Source organism: Asparagus officinalis, chromosome 7 (assembly GCF_001876935.1).
Source record: "Asparagus officinalis chromosome 7, Aspof.V1, whole genome shotgun sequence".
Lineage (NCBI taxonomy): Eukaryota > Viridiplantae > Streptophyta > Magnoliopsida > Asparagales > Asparagaceae > Asparagus > Asparagus officinalis.
Genome location: NC_033800.1, coordinates 124,311,342 through 124,321,934, shown reverse-complemented (window position 1 = coordinate 124,321,934; position 10,593 = coordinate 124,311,342).

The following is a 10,593-nucleotide window of genomic DNA, read 5'->3' as shown; positions in this document are numbered from 1 at the left end:
CGGACCCATAGTTTATCACAATGATATGATGTGAGTTAATTAATGATTGAACAATATAGTTATTTGTGTGTACTGTCCGCTCAATTAAACATCAACTCCGATTTTTTAATGGAAAATAATAAGATTACATTTATTAAGAAAGTGCCTATTACATTCGGCAAAAATACGGACCCATAGTTTATCACAATGATATGATGTGAGTTAATTAATGATTGAACAATATAGTTATTTGTGTGTACTGTCCGCTCAATTAAACATCAACTCCGATTTTTTAATGGAAAATAATAAGATTACATTTATTAAGAAAGTGCCTATTACATTCGGCAAAAATAAGATGCACAATATCATTAGGTGCTTCTTCTATCCATACAACAATTAGAGAGGTCTAAAGTTTTTTTTAGCCAAAAGATGAGCAACTTTATTACAACTCCTAAATGCATGTTGAACCTCGAAATGTTGCAATCTTGACCAAAACTTTTAATGTTTGCACAAATTCCATCGAGCTTTGATAACTCCTTATTCGAGTACTTGATCGCACTAACCAAAACTAAATTATCCATTTCAAAAATCACATTTGGAAGTCCAATTTCAAGTGCAAAAATTATCGCATCCTTTGTAGGGAGAGCCTCGTATACTACAACCTCAACAACTCTTACATTGCCTTTTAAAAATCCGACCATGAAACTACCATTCGCAGCCCTCACCACACAACCCAAATCTCTTATTCATTAGCCTTCTCACCATGTGCCATCCACATTTATTTTGTTACAAACCAATAGGAGGAAGAGTCCATCTTGAGTTTACTATCGAGGCATGAATATGGCCTTTAGCTTTAATATTTTCCAAAGAGACACTGTATATACCTTAGCCTCCTTCATTATTCTTAATCCATCCCTTCTATCCTTCCCCATCATGTCTTGGTTTCTATCATTTCATAGCATCCATGCAGCCACACAAAACCATCAAAAGTTCTCTAGTCTCATTGCCTCTGTCACCGATTGCATCCAATCCAAAAGTCAAGGTTGTCTATCATAGTTATAGAGCCATGACAAATCTGTCCCCAACCAAGAACTTCTTGCTATTTTGCACTAGAACAATGCAAGATATTGATCTTCCCCTACCTTATCACAAGCTACAAAATGTGGGTTTAGTTTCATTCATATGGAGGGTATTTGTTGTACTATATAAATAAGTGTTGATCAATATTCAACTGGCTGACACATGTCTCAAGCAGACTGCACCATATGCCAACCTAGACAGGCCGAGAAAGGAGACGTTCCCTCTCGCCATGCCGAGACATGCGTTTCTTCTCACCTGGCTAACTTGTCCCTTCTCGCCAGGCCGAGTCGCTCCTTCTCGCTAGGCAGTGTCCCTTCTCTCCAATCCGGGTCGAGAACTTTCGAGGCCGACTAAAAGGCGGTACTTCTCGCCCTTCTCACGAGGAGTCGTCCCTTCTCGACACAGGCCGAGTAGTCCCTTCTCGCCAGGCCGAGTTATCCCTTCTTGCCAGGCCGAGTCAAAAAGCTGTCATCCTCGAACCTCCCGCCAACAACTATTCGCCATCATATTAAATGCACGGTCAGAAATCAATGCTCCAGCCCGAAAAATCTCTATGACTCATTTGGCTCCATCAGCACCAAGCAGTTGCTATCGCTTTGCACTAACCACCTAGATGACCCATCTTGGCAACCGCCATGTGTGTACTTAATTGTGACTTAAAATCATTAGAGATTAAAGAAAAAAAAAACCCAAAAAACAATAAGAGGCGGAAGCATACCCCTGAATCCATAAGAATCTGAATTAGGGGTTTGATGATTCTTCCTAATCCTTAGGGATTTCTCCTTTAGTACTCTTCTAGCTGGGATAAGAGAATTGAGTGTGTTTAACGCCTAGATTAGGGCCATCAAGATAATATAATAATTAATATATAAAAATATTTATATTATAATAAAATATATATATATCAAATATTATATATATAATATTATTAATATATAATATATATATATATAATATATATATAATTAATATTATATATATATATATTGTAGCATTTCTATTTTGACTCGCTCTATCAAATTATAAATACAACCTGGTATCTGCACATTTAGCCCATGATTTATTTAAACACCCATTAACCCAAATTGATTGATAACTTTATGCAGGTTATCCTTAAGGATAGCAATACACACTGATTAATCATATGTGCCCACAAATTATATTTAATTAGATTTAAACCTAACAATCTCCTACTTGGCCACCATATGATTCCTTACAGTGTGTATAACTTTATGAGCTCAAAAAATTGCTATCACTGAAAAGGGTATTTCCAAGCAATCTTGTCCATTGACTATATCAATATAGGATCAAAGCAGCATTCATTATATTTATCGTGACTTGACCCATCAATGGTCACAGATACCAATACAGTCAAACGACATAGATCAATCATGGATGTGCAGCATAAATGTTACATACAATGTGATCAGTACATGCCTATTTTCAACTGGTCCTATCTTAAACTTTAGTGAGGTCAACCTCAACATAATGTACCAGAGTGTATGAACTGAATACTTTATTCTGATCAGACAATACAACTTAACATAAAGCATCACAATCACAAACTTCCACTAAATTATGATATCCTCAAATAATACCACACCCATATGAGCAGTGTGCTCATAAAAGACTGTTTGTTGGAAATTTGCAGTAAAAAGACAATGAAAGAAAAATTTGACTTGTATTCCTCTCAAAATCAATTACAATTTGGATTCCGATTACAAAAGAGAGGAGAATGAATTTGATTCTCCCCTTTGTTTAATTCTGGGTTCTTCACGGTGGCGATGGAGTGCCTCCCTCGAATGCTCGCGTCGAGTTTGCTCTCCGTTGACGATCCGAACGTCTTGATTCACTGGAACGATGTCTTCTCCTCACGATTTGACGCTGTGGAGAACTTGCGTGGCAAGTTTGAAAATAACTCTTAACGAGTTGATAACTCTGAATGAGTTTTAGAAGAACTTGCAGAGCAAGTTTTGAACTCTGATCGAGTTGATAACTCTGAACGAGTTTGAACTCTTGAAAAAGAGTTGATTTGAACCGAAAGTTCGGTTAATAAGCCAAGGAAGAAGCTCCTGTTGCTGGTCTCCAAAACTCCAACAATTCCCTTCCAAAGTTAGCCGAAGATCTCTCCTTTGCTGCCCAAAAAGAAGGATCCCAGAGCCCAGAGCCAAAAAGCCAAAAGCCCCGAACTCAGTTGAGTTTCTGATATTTATAGGGGATTACGGGTGGTAACTGCCCCATTAATCCACTCTTAAGTGGGGCGAAAATCCCTCAAATCGTGGGGAAAAACAGTTCCTGGAACTGGTCATTACGTGCTTTGAACGAGTCAAACGCTGAAAAATAGCGTTCAGGGCCCGAACTCTGCGTTTTTAGACTAAAAACGCAGAGTTGGGCCTATTCTGGTGGCTGAACGCACTGGCCGCGCAGCGTGATGAACTCTGAGATGCAGAGTTGGGATGTTTTAGGCTGAAAACGCACAATTCGTGCTGTAAACGCACAGTTGAGCCCATAAACGCACAGTTGACCTGTTTAAAGGCTGAAAACGCACAGTTCGTGCTGTTTTGGAGATTAACTCTGCGTTTAAGGCTGAAAACGCAGAGTTGGGCCTTTTTAAAGGCTGAAAACGCACAGTTCGTGCTATTTTAGAGATTAACTCTGCGTTTTGGGTTGAAAACGCAGAGTTTGGCCTGTGCATTTTGGCTCTGTGATGCAGAGGCGAACCTTAGGCGGGCTTGGCGGGCTTCAGGCTAAGTCCAATGTTCTGACGAAGTCCAGTCTTGCAGACGGTCTTCAGAACATTACTTGCTACGAAGAACATGTCATAACTTTCAAACCGTACGTCGGAATTGGACGAATTACATATGAAAATCGGCTATCTCGACGAGACGGGACCATCTAAACCAAGCCAAAGGCTTTGGTTCGCTTCCTCCGTTTCGCCAAATTCCTTACGGTTTGAGAGATATCTTGTAATCTTCGTCTTGGCTCCTTGAAAATATAAGAGTCGTCAGATTGTAACTCCCGATGTTGATTGTGAAGGCTGTTGAATTGGGGCCTTCATTAGTTGTTGTGAAGGTCGTCAGATTGTAACCTTCTACGTGAAAGTCCTCAAATTGTAGCCTTCTGGAAGTCGTCAGATTGTAACTTCCATCATCGGTGTTTAATGGAGGATCAACTATCTATTATGATTTTTAGACAGCCTACAGAACCCCCTCCAAAGTTTTCGAAAGTTCGCGGTTGACTGGGACGAATTTTCGGAATACTTTGGATCTCAACTCTGATCTTGGAGCTGTTGATTCCTTGTCCCAAGGGAGTTGTTCTCTGTACTCGCTTCGAAGGCAGCTTGGTTGAAGGGATTTTTCATATAGGACCTGTGTGAAGGTATGCGCCATAATCCTGCTTCTGGAATGTGGGGGTGGACCCTGCATTTTGAACTTGAGATGCGGGTTTCACCTTTGCATGTTGAATTTGGAATGCGAGTGTGACCTCGGCGTTCGGTTTTTGCATCGCGGGTCTGACCTCAACGTTTTGACTTAAGACATAGGAGTGGCTTCTGTGTATTTTTGACTAAGTCTTTGAGACTTGTCTTTGGCGCATCTGTTTTAAGTCTCGACTCACATCTATTAAGCTGATGGGCCTGCAAATGTGCGTAGGATTTTTGGCAAACCCTCAGCCATCAACGGATTTGATAAGCCTTTACCGACTACCGTTTGAGTCGGGCTAGCATGTGAATTATCTAGGTCCGTTCCACATGTAACGTTGTGCTAAGAGAATGAACTCTCTTAGTCTTGATGCTATGATTTTGAATACATAGACTTTGTCATTTTGACGGGAAAAGACTAACCGGCAACGCGTGTTAGGCGTAGACTTATCTCTATTTAGGGATCGAGATAAAGTCCCCCATGCGTGTGAGGCATGGATTTTGATGTCCTTTTCACGGTAAAAGACTAACCGGCAACGCGTGTTAGGCGTAGACTTATCTCTATTTAGGGATCAAGATAAAGTCCCCCATGCGTGTGAGGCATGGATTTTGATGTCCTTTTCACGGTAAAAGACTAACCGGCAACGTGTGTTAGACATTGACTTATCCCTACTTAGGATTCAGGATAAAATTCCCCATGCGTGTAAGGCATGGATTTTGGCGTTATTAATAACGACCTGCTACGATATTGAATACGTAGGCTTTGCTATTATTGCGGGAATAGGCTACCCGGCAGCATGTGTTAGATGCAGACTTATCTCTAATTAGGGATCGAGATAAAGTCCCCCATGCGTGAAGGCATGGATTTTTGGTGTCATTTCTTCCTGTGTAGCTTGAAACACCGAAAGAATTAACAAGTTCATTGGGGGGTTGACTGTTAGAGGTGTTATGTTAACATAACAGTATTTTACGGACCTATCGCTCTATTGAAGAGAGTCGATAAGTTGATTTGGTCGTCAGAGGTGTGGTGTTAACTTGACGAGTTTGTGGACCTATCGCTCCATTGAAGAGAGTCGATAAGCGGATTTTGTCAGAGGTGTAGTGTTAACGTGACAAGAAAGATATTGCTATGGAAGCAATTTTGAGAACTTATCGCTCAATTGGAGAGAGTCGATAAGTTGATTTGGTCGTCAGAGGTGTGGTGTTAACTTGACGAGTTTGTGGACCTATCGCTCTATTGAAGAGAGTCGATAAGTGGATTTTGTCAGAGGTGTAGTGTTAACGTGACAAGAAAGATATTGCTATGGAAGCAATTTTGAGAACTTATCGCTCTATTGGAAAGAGTCGATAAGTTGATTTTGTCAGAGGTGTAGTGTTAACGTGACAGGATTTGTGTTGCAATTGGAGCAACTTTGGGGACTTATCATCCTATTGACGAGGATTGATAAGTGGGTTTTGTCAGAGGTGTATTGTTAACGTGACAAGAATTTGGAGTGATGCAAACTGAATGCATACTCTGTGGGGATGATGATCGTCAGAAGTGTAATGTTAACTCGACGATGTGAAAGATTCGTTACTCTTAATCCAGTGGATTCCAAGTAACCAACCCCCAGTCTTGATGAAGACTTAGCAGGGGAATAAAAAAGAGGTAGACAAGGCACATAGCCTAGTGGGGCACTATCCATAAAGTCGGAATAGAGAGCAGGGGAATAAAAAAGAGGTAGACAAGGCACATCACCTAGTGAGGCACTATCCATGAAGTCGGAATAGAGTCACATCACCAGGTAGGCCATTATCTGATGAGTTTGACTATCAGAGGTAACTGTTAACATGATAGTTGTTGGACCCGCCATCCTACTGAAGAGGATTGACTTCTGTGGCCGTAGTATCTTTCCCTTCTGACTGGGAAGAGTGAGCCTGGTCCTGTTGCTCAGGAGAAGATTGGGCTTGGTCTGATTGCTCAGGTTGATCCTGCCTACTTGGTTCTTCAGCTTTGATCCTGGCAATAATTTTTTGAGCATGCTCGCCTTGAGAGATTAGTTGTCTCCAGGAACGGCATTCTGCAACTCCTATTCGAGCTAGGAGGTCGGTTTGCAAATTGTGTCGACAGGTTTGTACTAGGGTAGACTGTGTCATACCTGTCGGACAACGCAAAGCCATATTTCGAAACCTTTTGACGAAGGCTTTGACTGATTCCCTCTTCTTCTGCTTAGTAGAGAGAAGGGTATGGATGGAGACTTCTGTATCCTCTTCAAAGAATCTTGACAGGAAGAGTCTCTCTAGATCCGCCCACTTTTGGATACAGCCCGCAGGCAGTTTCCTGAACCATTCAAAGGCAATTCCCTTGAGGGTGCCAATGAACAATCGAGCCAGTATGGCATCGTTCGATATTATATTTCCAGTCTGTGACTTGAAATGATAAATATGTTGGTTTGGTGATCCCGCGCCGTCAAAAGTTTGTAGCGTCGGGACCTCGAACTTTGGAGGATAAGGGGCTGCATCCCATTCGGCAGGGTAGGGTCTGATAACTCCCTCATCTTGGAGCTCGCTTCTATTAGCAATGGCTTTGAGGCGGGCTTCCAATTCTTCCATTTTGGCAGACTGAAGATTCTGCTCATTCTCAGTCTCTCTTCCTTCATCAGAGGAAGATTCCAGGCTGTGGGCTTCTTGGTCAGAAGCCGCATCATCAACCACTTTTCCCTTCCCTTTGCTTGTGTGAGGTCGGGATGAAGATGCTTTTCCTCTCCGGGAAGATTCTTGCCTAAGCGGCGAATCTGTCTCCTGAGATTTGGCCTTGTCTGCGACGATTTGAGTCAACATGGCCATGAGTTCATTGATAGCCTCCTGTTGTGATTTGAGCATGGCCTCCTGTTCATCAAGTCTCTTTGAAAGGTCTTCCGAATGTTCTGCCATGTGGGCGAAGCTCGCATGCCCAACGAAAGAGCTTGATGATTGGGACTCCGCAATGGCTGAGTGGTCGTCATCGGAATTAGTTCCTCTGGCTAAACTCCGATAGTTGACAGGGGGAATGGCTCTTGTTCGCGTCCGAGTGCGTTGGTAGACTCCTTCAAACTCGTTAGCGATTTCTCTGACGCTTGGAGAATGATCTGTCTCTGACTCGTCAGAACTAAAGGTTGATGATCTCCCTCTACCAACCATGTTAGAAGTGACTCCAAGGTATTCAACCTCTAAAGTCTTCTTCCTGTGATGATGCCGTCGATTATTGAGCAAAACGACATTCGTCGGTCGGTTGAACATTGACAGCAATTCCCGCAAGTCAGAGACTTGGGATGAACCTCTCACAGAGCGTGAGGGTAGAGATGGAACCCCCTGTCCATTAAAGGATGAGACTGGCTCCTGGTGAACATGGATCTTGAGTCCACGTTGATCTTTTTGAACACGACGAATCGCATCGTGTTCTGAAGAAGAAACACGAGGGTCGTGTTCTGTTTTACTAACGCTAGACCGAAGTCTGCGTTTTGTTGATGAAACGCACCTTTGCCGGTTGCGTTTTTGTTGGTTAACGCAGTTTGTAAGTCTGCGTTTTGGATCTTGAACGCACTCCTGAGAGTTGCGTTTTGGTTCTGAAACGCACTCCTGAGAGTTGCGTTCTGCCAAATCAACGCAGTTTTGAAGGTTGCGTTTTGATTGCACAACGCACCACTGAGGGCTGCGTTTGGCATAAACTGAGCCCACTCCTTTAGAGGTAGGGCTGCTCGAGTAATCTCGGCGACTAAAGGAGAGGGTTTCCTTTGGCATAGGAGCAACCTTTGGAGCTTTAGTCTCCTTGGCACCTCTCACAGAGCGTGAGGGTAGAGATGGAACCCCCTGTCCGTTAAAGGATGGGACTGGTTCTTGGTAAACATGAATTTTAAATCCATGTTGATCATTTTGAACACGACGAATCACATCGTGTTCCAAAGAAGGAACACGAGGGTCGTGTTTAGCTTGATTAACGCAAGACCAAAGTCTGCGTTTTGCTAGTGAAACGCAGTCCTGCGATCTGCGTTCGGATTCAGAAACGCACTCCTGAGAGTTGCGTTCAGTTTGTGAAACGCACTCCTGAGAGTTGCGTTTTGGTTCTGGGACGCACTCTTGAGAGTTGCGTTCAGCCAGATCAACGCAGGTTTGATGTCTGCGTTTAAATGATAGAACGCACTCCTGAGAGTTGCGTTTGGGTTCTGAAACGTACTCCTGAGAGTTGCGTTCTGCCAAATCAACGCAGTTTTGAGGTCTGCGTCTTGGCATTGAAACGTGCCTCTGAAGGCTACGTTCTATCTGGGAAACGCACACCTGAGGGTTGCGTTTAGCTTGGCTTCTGCAGAGCTCATGTTGAGGCTCATAAACGCGGAGTTCGCGTTGATTGGAGGATCGGCTTTTTTGGCGTTGTGCCGAAATCGAGTCTTCTCCTTTAGAGAGGGGACTGTATGAACAGTGCAACCCCCATGGGAGATAGTCTTTAGATGATTTGGCTACAACTGGGGGTTTAGTCTCCTCGAAAACTGTGTGGATCTTGCGCATAGCCTTGGGGCTAAGGGATCCGGAGGAGAGGGTCTCCTCGTACTTGGCTTGATCAAACTCGATAATCAGAGTTTCAACGGTCGTTCCAGTGAGATAAACTTCGGATTGCACCACCACTTCTTCGTCAGAGAAACTAGTCCCCAGCAGAGTCGCCATCTTTTGTTTGTTGGAAATTTGCAGTAAAAAGACAATGAAAGAAAAATTTGACTTGTATTCCTCTCAAAATCAATTACAATTTGGATTCCGATTACAAAAGAGAGGAGAATGAATTTGATTCTCCCCTTTGTTTAATTCTGGGTTCTTCACGGTGGCGATGGAGTGCCTCCCTCGAATGCTCGCGTCGAGTTTGCTCTCCGTTGACGATCCGAACGTCTTGATTCACTGGAACGATGTCTTCTCCTCACGATTTGACGCCGTGGAGAACTTGCGTGGCAAGTTTGAAAATAACTCTTAACGAGTTGATAACTCTGAACGAGTTTTAGAAGAACTTGCAGAGCAAGTTTTGAACTCTGATCGAGTTGATAACTCTGAACGAGTTTGAACTCTTGAAAAAGAGTTGATTTGAACCGAAAGTTCGGTTAATAAGCCAAGGAAGAAGCTCCTGTTGCTGGTCTCCAAAACTCCAACAATTCCCTTCCAAAGTTAGCCGAAGATCTCTCCTTTGCTGCCCAAAAAGAAGGATCCCAGAGCCCAGAGCCAAAAAGCCAAAAGTCCCGAACTCAGTTGAGTTTCTGATATTTATAGGGGATTACGGGTGGTAACTGCCCCCTTAATCCACTCTTAAGTGGGGCGAAAATCCCTCAAATCGTGGGGAAAAACAGTTCCTGGAACTGTTCATTACTTGAACTTTTAGTGTTCATTAGTGAAATAATTCTCAAAAAACACAGATTACGATCAAAAATCCTGATTTTTTAATCTTAAACCCCTAAGAAATAATCACGGTGGCTCTGATACCACTTGTTATACTTAATCGTGATTAAATCATATAGATTAAACAATAAGAGCGGAAGCTATACCTAAATCCATAGAGAATCTGAATTAGGGTTTTGATGATCTTCTTATCTTAGGGTTTCTCCTTTAGTATCTCTTTAGATGGGGATAAGAGAATTGAGTGTATTAACCCTAGATTAGCGACCATAACCCTATATATATAGGTATTGTACATTTATAATTTGGTCACTCGTCAAATTATAAATACAACCTGGTATCTGAACATTTAGCCCATGATTTATTTAAATACTCATTAACCCAAATTGATTGATCACTTTATACGGGTTATCCTTAAGGATAGCAATACACACTGATTAATCATATGTGCCCATAAATTAGATTTAAATCCAACAGCCGACACCTGTTAACTGTCTGCCGAGTCAGCTGCCTGTTTGAACTCAGCTCAAGTTACCTATCTACCCTTATTATCCTCTATAAAAGGAAGCCATGTAGCTCAAGGTAGCTATCTGGTCTTTTCACACAACTTTGAAACCTTCTTCATCATCTCAAATTTTTCCACTCAAGTTTATATACTAACTTAATCGTCGGAGGAACAAGCGGAGAACATAACTTTGGCCTCTTACGAGTTTTTCATATGTAGGAAA